Below are 18,616 nucleotides of genomic sequence, written 5' to 3' on the forward strand. Positions count from 1 at the left end.
AATGTGAAAGATAAAAGAGTTTACAACATGTCTCTACTATTTTCTAATTTATTTACTTTAAGATGGAGGTTCTTTTTCACATGCTTAGTAATGACATTAGTTATTTTGTCAGTGGTGAACTGTATCTCAGATCTCTATTGAAGCTAGCAAAGCAACAAACATGAGTTTTTGCACATATGACAATTTATTTCACAAGCCTGAAGCTGGTACTGCATACATTAGATAAACATCCTGCTCACAATGAATTTGAAGCAAAATTGCTAATATTATTTCTCAGCATAAATTCTAACCTGTTTCTTTTTATTTTTCTCAAAAGGCCAGAGCTCCCTCTTGTAATAAGACTTTATGTTTCGCGGTGAAATAATTTCAATTTTCTGAGCAGTATGAAAAGAGGGACACAAAGTTTTTTCAATGTGTGAGCTTATTAAAAAGTTGGCAGGGTGGTATTATACAAGCCATAGTGAGGCCATGAGGCAGTAGTTAATTTCAATATATTTATGAAATTCTTCTATACATAACTCTGTAAAGGCACCATTAAAATCGACTTTTTCTGCAAGAGATGACTTTGTTATAGTTTCAGATCCAATCTTTAAGCAGCAGATTGTGTCCCTATAACTACATTAGTGTCAGTTTTTTCGGAAAATTATTTGCAATACTGTTCATTTGTAACAAAACAAATTGATGTGTCCTTTTGCTTATTTGTTAGATTATTGTATGGTGGAGGAGACTGGCGGAGGGAAATAAAGGGAAGTAGGAAGGACTTGGTATCTACTGAAGTCTTGTGTGCTATTGAATTAATCTTAATGCACAGTGTAAGACACTTTAACCCATTTATCTAAATTTACATAGCTGAGCAGAAATATCAGATAGAGACTAAGTGTAGTGATTTCACCAAATTTGCTAGGTAGAGGTAGAGTGTATGAAGTCAGATTATATTACTTCATTTTCACAAAAACATCACATATCTTCATTTTCCAACACGTGAGGTGGCCTCCTTACAGGTTAGCACCTGTGACCAGCAGGGCACAAGAGCGCAAGGGTCTGCCATGCACCTACACGTCATGAAATCGAGTAATGAGAAACAGGATAGAAACCAACGTGTACTACTGGAAAAACCTCTCTTCTCTAGTAGAACTAGCAATATCAGCCTCAGAATATCTACTACAACATACTGATTTTCCTCAAATTTTCTGTGTCAAGTCTGTGGCTTTCTAAAGCACCACCATAAAAGGACAGCTTTGGACAATTTCTTTTTTGACTTTTTTTTGTTTCTGTTGTTGTTGGCTGCTCTTTATATGCTGCTTTTAAAATGTTAAGGGGAAGAAATCTAATTTTAAGAATTCTTACGTGATTTCCAGCAAACCCCTCAACAGCTGATTTAGAATGTATTGATTGTAGACATATAATAGGGTGAACTAAAATTTCTGAGCTAAGCAATCCCAAGTATTTTGCCACTTGAAATATTGAACCAGATTCAATAGAGAGTTTGCATTTATTTTTCATCACCCTAAGCCAACAAAGTTGATTTCTGTTCCAAAAATAGTTACAGACACATGTTGTTGAAGTTGTCTTGCAGAATTAACCACTATTCCCTTCAGATCTTTCTGACAATGTGTTGAAAGTGAGCTAATGTGTTTATTGCACATTCTGGAAGTGAGAGCCCAGCAATTATGAAACACAGGGACAGCCTTGGAACATGTCAAGTCCACGGAGAAAAATATTTTTACTATTAAATAAGTAACAGAGGTTTAAAAACAACCTTCAGTTGTCTCCCTTGACACAAATACAAAAGAACATTAATTTCTGGCCAAGGTCAGAATAAATGCATACAGCTTCTTTTTTTTTTTTTCCCCCGAGAAGATTACCTGAAAGACCTTGCACAAAGGCTGCATAAATCATTCATGTAACCAGGGCTTGAAAAATTTAATACAGCGGGAAGAACATTGTACATTGGGTCACAAAGAAAATTAATTTTGCAAGATATTAAGCCTGTCTGGGCGCATTGTTTTGTCTTCTGTATTTTGGATCAAATTCACCTTTGATGCAAGCACACAAATCTCACTTCAGTCAAGACAGACTGAAACTGAATTTGACTCATTGTGTTTAGATTCAGATGCCAATCATTTGTATATTTAGTCACAAGAGAAAATCTGTGATTGAAGGCTGGGGATAACTTTTCAGTCTTTTGATTGATACTAATTGCAAAGCAGTGTTTGTTTTGAAAACTGGAGTTAGTAGTAACCAACCTCTACATGCTTGTTAATGATCTAAGGTTCTTTAAAGTTTTCATATGGCACTTAGATTAAAATCATTATATGCAACATTTTTAACATGCAGTGAAATGGATAACTAGTACAACGGAATAAATATTTGCTGAATAACACAGCTGAAGCTATGGCCTGAAGCTGTCATGGCTAATTACTAAATATGAACTTAATATTTTTAAAAAACCCGAAATACATCAGATCTCAAGAAATGGTAGAATCTTGCCTGCCTGTGCACTGAAATCTGTGACAGTTAGTGTTTTGGAAATAAAAAGTTGAGTCACCTATGGTTAAATACATATGCATTAAATATGTAAAATTCTCAAAATTCCATTGTGTTCATAAGCATACTGTGTATTGCCATATAGGTAATGCTCTGTAAATGATTTGCTACTAGGAGAGTCCTTCTCAGGCTTCTAACTAAACGTTTGTGGGTGAGAGTGAGTTAGTGATAGATTTTTCTATTTTTGGAGATTCTACATGTCTTGAAGGCTTTACACTAAATATACTCACCTCCGCACCATCCATTCCACTTGTACCTGTACTGTTGCATTTCACAGTCTTTCAAAATGACAAGACCATAGATATTTCCTTAAAATAGTACTTCTCAATCTGTTGGTTATAGTCACTGGAGACTTCAGTGAAGGTCATGTTGGTTTAAGTCTTAAAAAACGTCCTCCTAGATATAAAGTCAGGGGTTTTTTATGTTAACTTGTTGCTAACAGTAGTTGAGCACCTTCAAAGAAAATAATAAAACTATACCTGATTGGCTGCAAATACCTGAGATAGATACAAAATGGGCCTTTAATTTCTGGCAGCAGCTCATCTCTGTAGTGTAGAGTTGTCTTAACAACAACTGCACAGAGTAATCACAGATTAAATATAAAATTTAATCACAGATTCTCAGCCCACTGAAGTGGATAACAAGATTAGTCTTCCCAATGACACAAACAATTAATTATACTAAATAGCAACAGAAATGTACCCTCTGAATATTGACAAAATATTTTGGGGTGAAACAACGTACTTTGTATTAACAAGTCCAGCTAGTCAAAATTTTTTAACTTAAATCAGATTCAAGATTCTTCAGTTTTGAAAATGTTTGGTGAGGGGGGTGTTCTATATTTTTAATACCAATTTGTGGGGTTTTTTTCCCCACCAAAAAAAAAATCTTTAAGTAACCAAATACTAATAAAATCCCTCTCAGTTTTAACAAAACTAAATCTGTATGTGTAGAGACATTCTTTTTCGAATCTGTGATATTTACTTCTTTCATGGTTTGCTTTCTGCATTCATATCATTAAAGAGAATTAAATAGACTATGCTTAATTTTAAGGCTCAGGTATGCTGGTATTTGAGGCTTATACAGAACATTGCTAGATTTATATCTCCACAGAGGAGGGTTAAGTTTCAAACCTAACTCTTTAAAAATCTGCAGGTTACTGGATTTAAGTACAGTGTAACTACAGGTAAAACTTAGAAGTGATAAATGTTGAATTAATGAGAACAGAGCAGACTTATAATTATGGAGGGAGGATATGTACATTTAATGTTTTCCTGCCTATGAAAAGGTTCAGATTAAACAAAACTCTGTCATGCTACTGGGGAAATTTTTCTTTCTCCATTGTTGCAGTAAGAGGGAAGTTGAACTTGTGGGTAATAGTAAGAGAGAAATCTGCATAAAGCTTACTTTGAAGTATACCATGGGGGACATAATTTCCTTTTAGAAGATTCATAACGGGTCTTATTTTTCTGTGATACTGACACAGAGAAAATGCTATAGAAAAAGTAAATTAAATTCCAAATTACCACTCAGAAGTCTTCTTTGACTCAGTTTGGAAAGCTCATAACAGTGGTAAGAGGTAGTCAGAATTAGGCAGCTTTCTGGTTGCAGCTGAGAAAGGAATAAGGCATTTAGGAAAGAAAATAATTTCTAAACACAGCTGTTAAAAGAGAAGGTGAAAGTGGTTTTATAGTTGTGGTCTTCACTGTCTTCTGCAGCACAGAATTATTCTCTCTGAAAAAGCAGCTATGGAGTGCACGGAAACTGGTAACACAGGTTTTCCTGAATCTTTTTAAAAAGAAAATACAGAATTCATTTGTTTTGCTTTCCGTAGATGAGCTCCACCCCACCTTAGCAGAAAGGTATTCTGGGGAATGTTCTGCTTTTGTGCTTTGAACTAGAAAATTTTTACCCTGGATGATCCCTCTGGCACATTTGCTGATTTTTCTGTTTTTCAGGTATTGGAAACTGTTATATAATAAACAGAACCAGTCCTTTCCCAAGTTGTGTTAGCTGAAATGTCAATATGTGTTTAGTGGCAAAACCTTCAAGATATCATCAAAAACTAAACTGAGAATAAATTGTTCTCATTGCAAATGTTATGATACAAAATTACAAGTCTGTTGGGCTTATATCTTAGTAAAATATCCTCTTTTCTTCTTTGTTTCTCTGTTCTTTCCCACAACATTTGAATGGGTTTACATTTGAAGTCTTAAGACACTAATGAGGAAACTGTAGGGGAAATGGAGTAATAACAATCTGAATGAAATATTCAGAAACTTAAGATGTATTGTGATAATTTTCAAATCCCGTGACATCTTTTCAATTTTTATTCTATGTTGTTTACTCTTGTAATTTTTATTCCCTATAAAAAATAGTTTTCACATCTTTTAGCTAGCTAGCTGTCTGCATATGAATGTAATATAGCAAGTCAGGTGACCTAGATCCTGTTAACGTTGGCATACAGAATAAGGCAATAATATCATTCTTCTATAAGTTGAGAGAGACATTTAAAGCAAAAAGCAGCTCTGCTCTGAGTCTGTAGCTTCCAAGTTTTAAACTTACTAAGTGACCATAAAGCTTTTAGAGGTATCTTAACTTTTTATTTTGTATGATATAAATGAAAGAAATGCAAGTTATATTAAAGAATCCAGCTATCTGTGCCAAAAAGGAAGTCTAAACCAAAGAATACTGTGAACTACTTTTCTGAAGCATCATAGTTGCTATTTTACATACTCTTCATTTGGACAAGCAAACTGTCTGGTAGTATTCAGACTCTTAAAAACTGCAATTTAGTGAAAAGAGACACATAAAATTCCAGTCTTGATTAAGTGACTTCACAAGAGGATAACCCAGAGATGAGCATTTTTCATAAACAGAGCTTGTGCTTCTGTGGCTTGCAGTGCAATTTTCACAATGCAATTTTCACAATGCAAGTTTCTGGTTCTTCCCTATCTTGAGCATTTTGCAGGCATGGACAACTGTAAAATACTGACACTTGGGACAATCAATGGGGAACTCTAGTGAAGGATCTAGTTTCAGAGGTTGATCTGAAATGTTTACTTAGAAACATCATCTCCTCAACCGGCTCCTCATGTCTCCAAGAGCTGCAGGAGTACAGAAAACCCGACAAAGTTATCTGGTTACTCTTTACTACCGCTGTTGGTTTGGGATTGCTGATCTGATGTGCCTATTCTAATGCAAAAATCTGTGCCCTTGGAGCTGCAACCTTTCCAACCTGTCAATGAGTTCTTGTGTTTTCTCTTTGCCTAATTAAGAAGTGCCAAAACCACTTCAGATCCTCAGAGATGGAGTGTTTGTATTTGTTTTTCTTTTGAAAAGGTGTAAAGTTACTGAGGAGACATAAAAGTTGTGCTACAGTGCAGTCCTTGGGGTTGGTGAGAAATTAGGCTTCCCTCCGCAGCGTTAGCCCCTCTGGCTTGACCTGCCACTCCTGTCTGCAGACTTTTCAAGCACATGTGGCTGATTTGAGCCTCATTCATGATATGAATCCGTGATTTTCAGCAGGTTGCATCAGATTAACTCATTTTTAGTTGTCATATGTCCTATTGCAGATCCTCTTCTGAGGATGAAGTAACAGAAAGATTAATGCTGTTAATACCACTTTAATACACGTGAGTGTTGCCTGGTAAGGCCTTAGGGAGTGACATTAGAAAGCACTAAATTCAATAAATGAAGTCTGATATATAATAGCATTTCCAGTACTGACATAAAAGCAGACAAGTTCAGGGCCAAATTCATCTCTGCATTTTAGTGATACTATACCGCTTATTTCTGTGGCCTTGCCTGTCAGAAACTAAAAGTAAAGTTTGGCCAAATGCAATCCTCATGTAATGTTTTTTAAAAGATTAAACTAAAATTTGGATGTTCCTGAGTTTCCCTGTGAAATTCACTTAAGTGATCTCTGCTACAGTGTTTCTTTCCTTTCTTGTATCTGGCTAGAAATAGTGCAAAATGTCAATAATTTCTAGCAAAACTTTTTTATTACTATTTTTTGTTTATACTTGGTGTGAAGTTTATTTAGGAAATTTAGTCTAAACTGTTCTTAGAGTATGAACTTTTAAGCTGCTAAGTTTATTTATTTGGAAGTATTTTGGATATGGTAAACACAGCAGAGTTGACAACAGCAATAGTAACAAATTAAGTGAGGTTGGTAATGAACAACTTTCACAGTAACCAGACCACCACTGTACTGCAACCAGTATGGTTGTGCAGACTATATCCGTGGTATGCAGCCACCACAGCAGTCTTGTTCCACTCTGCTTTGCAAATCTAGCTAGAGCTCTGTGTTAAAAGAGCAATCAGAAGTATCACTGTATGACTTTGAACTGAGCTTTCCTCACTGCCCCTTTGAGTCCAGGAGGAATTCTGCTTGGCAAAAATAGGTGTTTTTCTGTTATCACAACTTTCATAAAAGCAGAGGTATTTTTCCATGTGTTTTAGATACAGTTACTTTGGCTGAGTTATTTTCTTTTACTTAGTCCTCTTTTCCGAATCTTACTAAGAATTAGTTTTTTTCTTAAAGCAAGAATTTCCAGTGTAGAGACAGTGTAGTAAAATCCACATAGACTCTTTCTTTTAGTTGAATTTTAAGTTATTATTCCTTGAGAAGTTAAAAGGGAAAAATAATGAGACAGACATCTTCATTTAGAGCTCTAAGATTTTCTAAATAATCTTTTAAAAAATTGCTCTTCAGTGAGTCAGTAAGATTCCTTAATGAGTTACTGACTGGAGTGGGTACAGGATTATTCTATAAATTTTTATAATCTCTCTTAATATTACTGTTCAACTGAGAATAATATTGTCACATAAAAAAACTATTTACAGAAACCCTTAAGGAAACAATTAAACTTAAAATAAAAATGTTCCAACACATATTTTTATTATGTTTTTTTTCCTTTTCTGATCAGAGAAAAGAGTGCCAGATTTTAGTTATACACTTGATAAGACAGTCTTAATGGTGGCCTTAATTTATTCTTTTTAGAAATTAAATCATCTAAGAGAGAGTTATTAGGATCAACATAGGATCTAAGTTTGCTGAACCAGAGGCATCTCTGTAAGTTAGAAAAATGTCAGTTTAAAATACATAAGCTAAAAGCCCTCTAATTTTGTTACCCTCAGTAGCCCAATGGAAAAAGTGTTTATTTCATTCAGTGTTATTTTCTTGTGTGAGAAAGCAACAAATTAAAACAACTAATTCACTTCACTGAACAATATTTAGCAGAACTCAGAGGCTTCAATTAACCACTGTTTAATAAAGGTACTAATCTGTATTAAATGAAAGCCTTCAAGGGCTCACTTTGAAACAATGCATAAGTAGTAATCAGCAAGTCCTGATAGAGGGGCCTGCTGGGGCAGATAGCTGGAATGTGCTGTGTAGTCAAATTCCAAGAGATTTAAACTCCCCCCTAAAAAAAAAAAAAATTTAAAAAAAGGAGAAATTGCTCAAACCTCTTTTATGTAAAGGATGTTTGGATTGTTTTCTTACTAATTCTAATATCCAGCATATTAAAAAAAAAATGATTACATTAAAGTCCTTATTTCAAAGTCAAGTCAAAACAAGAAAGTAATTTAAAACTGCTTACATGCCATCCTTGTGAATGACCTCCATCACACAACTTTGCAAATAGTAAGACTTGCTTCTCAAGTTCCATCTCTATGCTATGAGAAGTCATTAAATTCAGAAGCTCTAATTAATCACAATTTTCATGCTTAATTCCTTCCAGAATCCTTTGGAACATTGCAAGCTGAACTCAACATACAGCACTGGAGAGCAGCAGTGATTTTTATCCTCAGTCACATGTACATTTGTGTGTATGTAGAATTGAATAGCCTTGTAAAGTTCAAGAATATTACTATAAGCACTGCATTGTCTTTTAACAGACAATACTTGATTTGTATTAATTTAATGAAAGGCACATGCCACCATGCTTTCCAAAGTATTTCCAGCTCAAAGAATAAGGGTCTTCAGATATGCTTGTATTCTGATTTCTGACATTTCAAATCCTAGAGCAAGTCTCACAGAAGGTAAAAGTGGAAAAAAAAAATCACAACAAAACAACCCCCCAAAAACCAGTTGAATTGCCTGTTAGAAGATTTCACATCAATCACTTTGTCTAGGGATTCAAATTCCAATGCTGTTATCATTGGATGAGCAGACTGACAATTTTGGCACTCCTCTCTGGCTTTTCACTGAGTCACCAACCCCACCCACCAACATTCATGGGGTAACAGGGTGAAAATTGTGCTTCCCATACGAGTGGTATTAACGTTTTGCACTACATGGTCTAAGCCATGTCATATCACAGCTCTGCTTTCTCTTGTATACCTTTCCAAGAAAGAAGAGTCAGCTATGACTACCCAGACTGACCAGCTGACTCATAGCAACACTTATTTTCATGGGCCTATAATCTGAAACTGAGATCAAGAGTGGTTTAAGGAAGTCAGTTAACCCTTATGGGAGAGAAAGAAGAAGGACTGACTAGCCTGTAGAAGATATTTCAATGCTGTTCATACAATGTTGTTCCACAAAGCGTGTCTATTCATATGAAAATATTTTACTAGATACTAAAGGAAAAAACAGAAGATAAAATCTACCAAAAAGTAGAGTCGGTTCTCTTCTTCCCATCTTCATGTTCAAATGCCTTCACAGAAATGGCTTTCCAGGCTGTTTCCTGTGATGGTGCAAAAGTAATCTTAATCCTCTGCAGGTGGATATCATCCACGACTATTAATTTCAAATTTTGTGGAAGAGAAATGGGGCTCAATCCCAGAGAGTGGGGTTGTGGAGTGATGAAAGTTTACAACTTTTTGCCCATGAGTCAGAATCTCTTTCCAAGGCTTCAGCTGGTGTATTCTTGCTTGCTGTTTGCTTCTTGTTTGGTGTAACGGGGTCCTGAACCATAATTGTGTTTTATGCTTACATATGTACATTTACAGTTCCAAGAGTTATTGCATGTAAGGAATATTGCATGTGAAAGAAGCATGATTTTCTTACTGAGACCATTTCTGGCAACTGGTACATGAAACTAGTACAAAGGAATTAGCTGTTGTGCTTAAAAGCACAGGGAAGTCTAGCAATGTGAAAGCAGTGTTTTCCTCATTGCTAGGCTCCTGTCCTTCAAATTTTCCAGTCATAAAACTTGTTTGTGTTGTCCACAAGCAAGAATTTGCAGGATTTGGGATTTAATGAGGCCCACCCAGGTTCACCACAAAATTGTAATCCTAATATTAATTCAAATATTAGAAATGAAACTGTAGGACTGCATAATAGTCTTGTTAACTCAAAGCCAGAACAGGTTGAAAAGCTTTCAGTAAAGCTTTCAAACATCAAGGAAAGGTAATTCCATAAATTAAAATATGAAGGAAAATCCAATGAAATATTTGCTATTATCTATAATGTAAGTCATAATTATGTGTTGAAACACAACATGGTTAATATGATAAAATTTTGATATAGGTCACCTTTGAAGTTATTTCTTATACAAGAATTTAAAACTAAAATCCTGTCTTTTTCTTGAGGGATTCAACAGATTTAACCAAGTCTTAAACTTACTGAGACTGAGATACTAGCTTATTTTTTTCAGCATTCCTGTTAAAGTAAGACCCTCTGTTAAGATCAAGCAAGAAACATGAGAAATACCTATGTAACTTATATTTCCTATGGTTTTCTTCTTTTCTTAGTCTATGATTGAATAAGAATTTCTACCTCAAAGCTATTCTTTTCCTTCTAATTTGACCCTAAAGAAAAGTCATGAACCTTTATAAGATCTTATTTGGTGGTTGTTGCTTTGTTATTAAAAAATATTATGTGTTTACTTTTATTTAAGCCACATAGTTAGGACTAAACATTGAGAGAAAACAAGAATAATGGATTTACATGTGCAAAAAGAAAAAACGTGGTAAGACTTTCATTACATGCGTCTTAGAAAAATTGGTGTGCTTTTACAGTCAGTCATACTTGAGTCAGAGAGCATTTGGAATAACTATTGCATTGAATATAACCGATAAGATTTTACTTCCTTTGCCAATTAAGAAAATGCATGCTGAGGAACAACCTGTGAAATTTCACAGTCCACAGGGAAAAAGACAAATAATTATTGTACACATGGAGCTATATGGCAAAAAATACCTTGCATCTAGCACTTATCTAAAATTGGGCTCAAAATGTAAGTGATAGATTTATGTACTTTTTAATTTTATCTCTCTGAAATTTTCCTATTTTCAGAATGCTATAGGGCTCTCAGATCAAATGGTCTGACTGCTTTTTTCTGAAAGGGAGAAGAGTTGGTAGCACTAATCACAGTGATCTTTGGTTTTCAGTTGAAGTTGAATCAGTATAGATTGTTGACAAAGGGAAGAAAAAAGCAAAGTTGCATTGCTCAGGGGAGTAAAGGAGCTGTGACCAACACTGGAGCACATAACCTGGGTGAACAATATAGTAGTGTAATAGACAAAGGCCTGCAAGTTCTCATGTGTAGTTGTGATTCTAACTAAAAAGTTAAAGAAAATTCTTTGATATAAAATAAAAGGTAATTTCTTGTCTCTTGACCCTAGGAGATATGTGCATGAGATAGAATTCTTATGAGCTAAATAATATCAGAAAACTATAAATAGGCTGCTAGCTTTTGCATGAGGGATTTTTACATTGATGTAACAATGTAGGTCAGGAAATAATATTTAATCTAAAACTTTATTTTAGAAAATATTGACTTACATAATGCTAGAAACTTTTGGTGGAGAAACATACCTGAAAACAGAGGTATGAAATCTTTGTAGTTCTATGAGGGTCTGTCAAAGTATTTCGGATTTGCTGGATTGTGACCTTTTAAATATGCTGCTTGCATCGTTACACAATTGCACATGCTTCCTCCATGACAGCACTGTACGTTTAAAGCATAAGCAAAGTGCATAGAAACAGTTTCTGTTCACAATAGCTGAATCCGGCTTTATATGGCAGTGCTTCAAATTGATCATTCACCCGAATGGCTTCAGAAATGCTCATGTTCTCCAGATATTTTGAACTTCATTACTCACAGTTATGCAAATATGCTGTAGATAATACAACAGAACTATATTTTTATAAGAAAAAGAAAGATTTTTATTAGCATATTACTATGATTACTATGATTTTCATTACTCCTGACTAAGTCAGGAGTTTAATCATTAGATTATACTTTAGTTGTGTTTTTCTTATTTATTTATTTATTTATTCCTGAGCTGAAACATTGCATTAGGTGGACATTTGAAACTTGGATGTTATTTTTCAGGAAAATCAAATGTCAGCAATCTCTGGGTACTTAACAGAGGGGGAAAATGCTAACTATACAGATAAGCCTGGATTATAATTATAACACCAAAATCCCTAGGAAATAAAATATTATAATGCCAAACCTCATGGGAGTGTTTCTAAAATGAAGGTAACTTACTGCAGGGAGAAAGTTTCCTTTCTCAAAACCAGATTTATAAGAGATTTGCTATGTCTTTGCTAAAGCAGCTGTCCACGGGATGTTTTTAAGGAACAAAATATTTTTCTGCTTTCTGCTCTAGCCCTCCCCGAAAATGAAGGTTGCTAAGGGTTGCATGGAAGAAGATCTATCAGGCAGCATAGGACTTTTTCTAGTATTTTCCTTCACGTTGTCTCAGACAAGGCAGAGAAGAAAGGTCTGCACTGGGAGAGGATTAGTTGTTGATGCAGTTGTGTGGAAAGATCCAAACCTTCCAAAACGGGGTTATGAGGAAAAGAGCTGCTGTACTCCTGGCTGCAGGAGTCATTGCAGAGGCCAAAGGGCTGCTCTCTCTTCCCCTGCTCACCTCAGTGATGCTTCCACCTTCTTCCTGGCAGTCCATCTGCTCTTTTTGTTCTGATCAGGCATAAGCAGGAACAAGCAACAAAATTGAAAAGTACTTCTTGTAAGGTATCATATGTCTGAATGCTTTTCCACTCCCACTTTGTACCAACAGAGTAATAGCTGTGACTTGCATGTAAACTCTCAAGCCTATAAGTTTGTCTTCACTTCCCTGATTCACTCTCCTGTTTGGGGAAAGGCAACTGTGAGTCAAAATCAAAATATCCATTTTGATAATGTGCTGAGAAATGCTTTCCTTAGCTCTGTGAAGGCTTGCTAGGATTCTACTCAGTTTTGTAGTAGTATGTGGTATGCCACTGGCATCTTTTGTTAAATTTTCCCCTGTATTATTAAGAGCTAGTTACAGTAGTATATTTGTTTTCAGTTCAACATATCACTGAAATCAAAGGTCACAATTGGTTGTATAACAAAAAATAGCATCTGAAACAAATTCTGAAATAGTTCTTTAAAATGCAATTTGAATGGCAAGTGTGAGAGAAATATTGTTGTAACTTAATTCAGAGTGAGTCCGCCATCTCTTGAAAAGAACATATTTAAACAGGCTAATGTTGAAAGCACTCTTGTCAAGGCCACCATTTGTCTACCAAAATCTAAATGACACATGGTGCTTTACACGTGCCTAAAACATATCTCTCTGTTATTTGATGTTTTCTAGGGCAGAAATCTGTAAAATCTGATGCATAAAGCATTGGGAAAAGAAAAGTAAGAAACATAAGTTATAGGACAGGAAGTTAAATAGCTGCATATATATAGGATTTATGCAATTTATTACCCATGTTTTGTATAATAAAGATGGCAAGAGTGATCCAGGAGGCTACCCCTCCCACCTTCCAACACAGTCTGCACAGGCTGATGAATCTGACACAGAGATAGTTAACAGTTTAGAGTCTGAGGACCATGGTTCATCTGGCATGGTGTTTTTAGGAAGGCTAGAGGTAGTGAAACCATGACCTCAACCAAAGCCTTATGACAAAAGATACCTGTGGGGCTGCATTATGCAGGAGGTTCAAGAGGGACTTGTGAATAACTGCAGGGTTGTTAGATGAGACGAAATGTGAACAGTGGCATAAAATTGGTCCATTTGAATGTTTAGGCTTGGGGAACATCTAGAATCCTCATTCCTTTAGATCCTTCCATACAATTATGTACCATTTAATTTTAATTCCTTCATCAGCTCAACACCCACACAGTGGCTAACAAAACCATCTCAATCTAATGAAGGAGCAGATAATGTTATAGCTGTCATATATTTATGGGGTAGAATGAATAGTTTAGAAATCAAATACTTCAGACCAGAATTAGATGCAGTGCAAAACTCCTATGTGTGCATTTTAATCTCATGATTTCTATTAAGACAGTAGTGAGATCTTGCTTAATGTGAAGGTTATTTTGTTTCCTTAGTTTGAGGAGGTAGGAATAATGTTATCATTTCCAGAATCCAACCCCAAATTTAGTATTTTAAAAGATAAATAATCTGCCAGCACTCACTGGCAGAAAAATATTTCCTGTGTATTATGCTTTTTAGTTATGCATGTGCAGCTATAGACTTCTGAGATATCATTTTTCATTATGATATTTTAGGCTGCATTTTTCGTAAACTAAGACATCATATAGGTTTATTGCTGTTCTGCTAGACTTTGTTTTAAACAGCTTGATTGTTATAGCAGTTCTTTACCATTAATATTTTTAATTCTTTGCTACAACGAAGGGAAATATTGGGGTTAAGCTAGATATCTCTGTGAAGGTGCTCAGTAGTGGTGATCAAGAAAACCAAATCAATCTTTTATTGGAATTATTAGGCAAAAATTAGATACCAAACTGGTGAATGTCCACCTACCACAACAGAAATCTGCTGTTCACCCTTGTAGCACAGTTCTGATTCCTCCCAGAAGGCAAGGCACGGATGATAAAAAGTAACAAATGGTTTCTGTGTGAGGAAATACTTGATAAATGGTTAATCTGAGGAAAAAAACCTACTTCAAAACACATTTTCAAAACCTTGAAAACCGGTATGAAGAGAATGGATGGGAATTGACTGTTCACTGCCTCTCTCAGCAATAAACATCATGGGAAAGTATGAGGAGTCACATTCTAAACAAACAGAAGGAACTGATTCCCTCTGCAGCAGGAACAAGGATATTAAGGATGCTGAAAATTTGCAAGAAATCAGCTGGCAAGTCTGTAGAAGAAAGCCCATAAAGGGTTGCAAAACATGTGGAAATCACAACGATGCAGGAAAACCATGAGCAGATAATAGTTGTTAGCTGAGAAACTCTTAGGGAAAAGCATTATATACATTTGACATGTTTTCCCCTTTTTTTTAGCACCTGTTTATGGCACTTGAAGAGACCTCATTGTGGTCTGGATGAACCCATCATCTAATCAAGTAGAGCTTTCATGCTAGAAAAGGTTTATTTACTTATTTAAACAATTTTAAACCCACAGCAGATCCGGTGAAATAATAAACATGTATGCAAAGATACCTCATGAATGAAGTCAATAGGCTTAATTCTTCCTTTCATATGCTAGTGCCCATAAGAAGCAAACACTTTTTGAAAGTGTTCTTTAAAATACATCTTTCATTTTAATTTCATTTTCTTTAGAATTTTCCCCTTGCACTTCTGCCGATCTTGAGGAGGTCTGTAGGAACCTGAATATTTTTGTCAATTTTCTAATCATTCTCCCTAGTACTATTTAAAACCTCCATTAAGCTTTCCAGTTAATTTATCAATAGCATGGCTAATAAGGACATGTGCTTGTTCTGTATATTATCTTGAAAATATATAAAGCTTAAATAAACATTTTCATAGTAGTATTAACAGAGAAATAATATTTTCACTTCTGTGTCCTTGCAGTAAGAAAAATATCAGATATAATTACTAAAATCTTAAACTATTGAGTGAAAAGCTCCTGATTGTTTTTAAATTACTTTATTTCTTCTAAGTATAGTATAAAAATTAAATATGGTAAACAATGCTAACAGATAAATTCTGTAACATACTGTAATAATAAATCCCTGCATTCTATGTCATCCTGTTCTGTGCCGCATACAACTTGATTTTCAAGACAATTCAGCATAGTTTTTGTAACAAATCTGATGATAAAGAGCTTGGGAAATCTGTTAGAAAAAGAATAAAACACATAAGTACAGCTCTAATGGATAAAGGCTTGATTACCAGCCTCTAAGTTGCTAGTCTGTTAGACTAATAAATGTCTTAGAAAATGAAACATTTTAGGACACTCTAATGATGCCTAACTAAATGTCAGAGAGGTAAATTCCTAATGCTTCAAGAAAGACATAAAAATATTTATAATGCTTATAATTGGACAGTGTTGAAAAAGAAGATTAGAAATTCGGCCTGAGCACACCTTGTAATGAGGTTATACTGAAGTATTGCCTTCCTTCATACTATTATAGGTACAGAAGTTTACATGTACTCAGAGCCAGTGGAATTTGTACAAGTGCCCATTTTAAGGAACTTGTTAAGGAACACTAATCACTTCAGCTTGCAATAGCATTGATGCAATTCCATCACCATATGCTCCTGCAAATCCCATCTGTAATTTGCTTCAGTATTACTCTGTTGCCTGTCCAGCTGCTCTGCTCCATTGCGAGGTAGAGACAGGCTTTTAGCAACACCTCTCTTGCACCAGTAATACCTGTCTTAGAACCTGGTTACTTGTTAGAAATAAACAAAGTAGGAAAACAGAGGGTTAGAACTGCCACCGGTTGTGTTCTGTGACTGACATAACTAGTTTTTATAAAATTGTAAATCTTAGTGCTATTTTCGAAGTAATGCTATTTCAGAGGTCAGAGTTAAGCATCCCAGCTACATAACATGGTAAAATCTGCCAGATTTTGTCTTTCAGAAAATTTCCGTTCTTGATTAGTTTTTAATATTTGCCCTCATCTTCTATGAGGAGCCAGTACTGGGGTCATTGCTAACTGCTTTTAAGTCCTTGTTTCATTAACAATGAGCTGGGTTGAAAATGTAAAGACTGTGTACATTTGTAGCATCAAATGGGCAGCATTGACCACTCAAAACACTATTTTGCTGTTGCACCATATTAAAAAACATATCTATCTTTGTGTATTGGCTATTTCTTTATTACTCCTTAAAATATAGGAATATCTATGGCACTGGTACTTTCATTGCCAGAGAAAGTCATAGATTAATGTTTCTTTAAATTAGCTGTGGCAAAGACATTAGTAATTACCTGTGGCATCAATTGTATATGTCAACTCTGCTTAAGTCTCTATAAAACATCCTTGTGCCATTAGGTGATGCATGCAAATGAACATAATCATCATTTCTTTTGTTGATTTCTTGAGCCAAAGATGTAGCTTCTGCCCCAGGTTACTTTGCAAGCTGAAACCTGAATCCAGGATCAGTCCCTAGAATCTTGTCAAGTACTGAAGTTTCACTTGAAGTCAATTACGATTTTTACTCAGTCATCTCAGTCATGAGAACTTTTCCTTTCATCACCTCACTCCTTCTCCACCATCTCAACCAAACCAAATTTCCCAATGTTAAAATGCAAGCTGTCTTTGCCTACTGACTCCCCAATCCTATTCTTTACCTCAATGAGCTGTTTACTAGCTGCTTTCTTGGTTGCAGTTTTACCTTTTTTGTTCTCCACAGATTATCTTTGGTCTGATCCTGTGTTTAAGAGAACTTACAAGATACGCACATGGTCTCTGGTACAGAAACCTCCCAGGTCATAGCTTTATATGTATATATATTTATATTTATACACAGAGGAAGACATTTATATACCCATATGTATACATTAATATTTGCAAAATACATGCATGTGTATTACACAAAAAAACTTAGAGAACCAAGAGAAAAAAACAATCTCATGGATTCTGCCAGCCTAGCAGAAGCTTCTTAACACATCTGTGTGATGGTGTAAGAAGTTTAAAAGTTGATGCATATTCTCAGCTTTGGCCATCATGGGCTGATCAGAGCTAATGTATGTCCTGAATAGTTTAGTAGTTGTGTATTTGTCCAAGGGTAGAAGGAATATTTTCCATGCATTAGATGGACCCTTATTGATACGGAAAGGAGGGGGTGTAGGCATATGTAGGAGTAGAGAGGAACCAATCCAAACTTGGAGAGTGAGGTGGAAGAGTCAAAATATTTTATATTTGGAAAACTCTTGAAGTTAGTAGCTAAACATATATAATTGTTAGGTACTAAAAAAAAAAAAAAAAAAAAAAAAAAACAAAAAAAAATCTAAGTATTTTTCATATGAAATGGTTGTTCATCAGTGTTAATATCAAGAGGGTACAGTAAAGAAGTAGTCCCCAAATTTGTAGAGTCAACTTTTAACTATGCTGAAAACAATGCAATTGGTTGTCTCTGAAAGACAAAGGGTTGTGGTTTTGACTTTCTGAAAAGTTACATGCACTACAGTGCAGCAATTGTGGTGAGAAACGCTGACAAAACCCAGTTTCTTTGGAAAAATGCCATCCTTGATTATTTGCAATATGTTTCAACTGTGTATAGATTTCTCACAGTTGCCCAATAAACACACTGTTTTTGTTCTTTGGAGATTAACAGTTTCCCCTGTGTTCCCAGGTTCTTTCTACTATATTACAGTGTTTCTTTTGAAGGATTGGTTTTCCTGGGTCGAATTTAAGAAGTCAGAGCATCTTATCACACTTTCGCCAGCTCGTGTTCTCAGGGAGAAAAAAGAGAGGGAAAAAAAACCCATCAAGGCTTGTGCCAGCTAAATCCAAGCTCTCAAGGGATTTGTTTTTCTTTAGGCGTCAGATTAGATGTTCAAACCAAGCAGTGTTGTGGGGCCACGGGTCAGTGCCCACTGAACCCTTAACGAGGCTAATCCCACAGCAGCACATTCCAAGCGGCTAATGGGTGCAAGGGCTTTGCTGGCTCTCACATCTCTGCGCTGGGGGCAGAGCAAGAGCCTTGTTCAGCGTTCACAAATGTGTTATTAGCAATGACCAGCAGTGGCGAAACGTGGAAAGCAGATTTTCCTCCAGGACAAACTTAAACACCAAGTTTGATGCTCAGGTAAAGAAAGGGGGGAAAAAAAGTGTTCTTGGTGGGATTTTACAGCTAGGTTAATAAAGAGAGAGACTTACCTAGGGAGCTAAGCTATGAATAAACTAAATTCAAGTATGGCATGCACTTTATGAATTTCCTGTGGAC

At 35.5% G+C, this 18,616-nt stretch overlaps 1 protein-coding gene and 1 long non-coding RNA gene across 8 annotated transcripts in view; one reads left to right on the forward strand and one right to left on the reverse strand.

Moving 5' to 3' along the window:
* Nucleotides 1–18,616, forward strand: part of TRPM3 (transient receptor potential cation channel subfamily M member 3) — a 418,794-nt gene that overhangs the window by 267,916 nt on the left and 132,262 nt on the right. The gene's annotated exons all lie outside the window — the stretch shown is intronic.
* On the reverse strand, nt 4,074–13,320 carry LOC116780124. 2 transcript variants are annotated; one of them, XR_004354339.1, is made up of 5 exons: nt 13,210–13,320; nt 12,382–12,431; nt 9,166–9,242; nt 8,154–8,224; nt 4,074–4,158 (listed from the first exon to the last, which is right to left on the reverse strand). It is a non-coding gene; the product is annotated as an uncharacterized LOC116780124 (long non-coding RNA). The 2 variants fall into 2 exon arrangements; XR_004354338.1 differs by lacking the exon at nt 4,074–4,158 and adding an exon at nt 7,804–7,976.

This window comes from Chiroxiphia lanceolata, chromosome Z (genome assembly GCF_009829145.1).
Source record: "Chiroxiphia lanceolata isolate bChiLan1 chromosome Z, bChiLan1.pri, whole genome shotgun sequence".
NCBI lineage: Eukaryota > Metazoa > Chordata > Aves > Passeriformes > Pipridae > Chiroxiphia > Chiroxiphia lanceolata.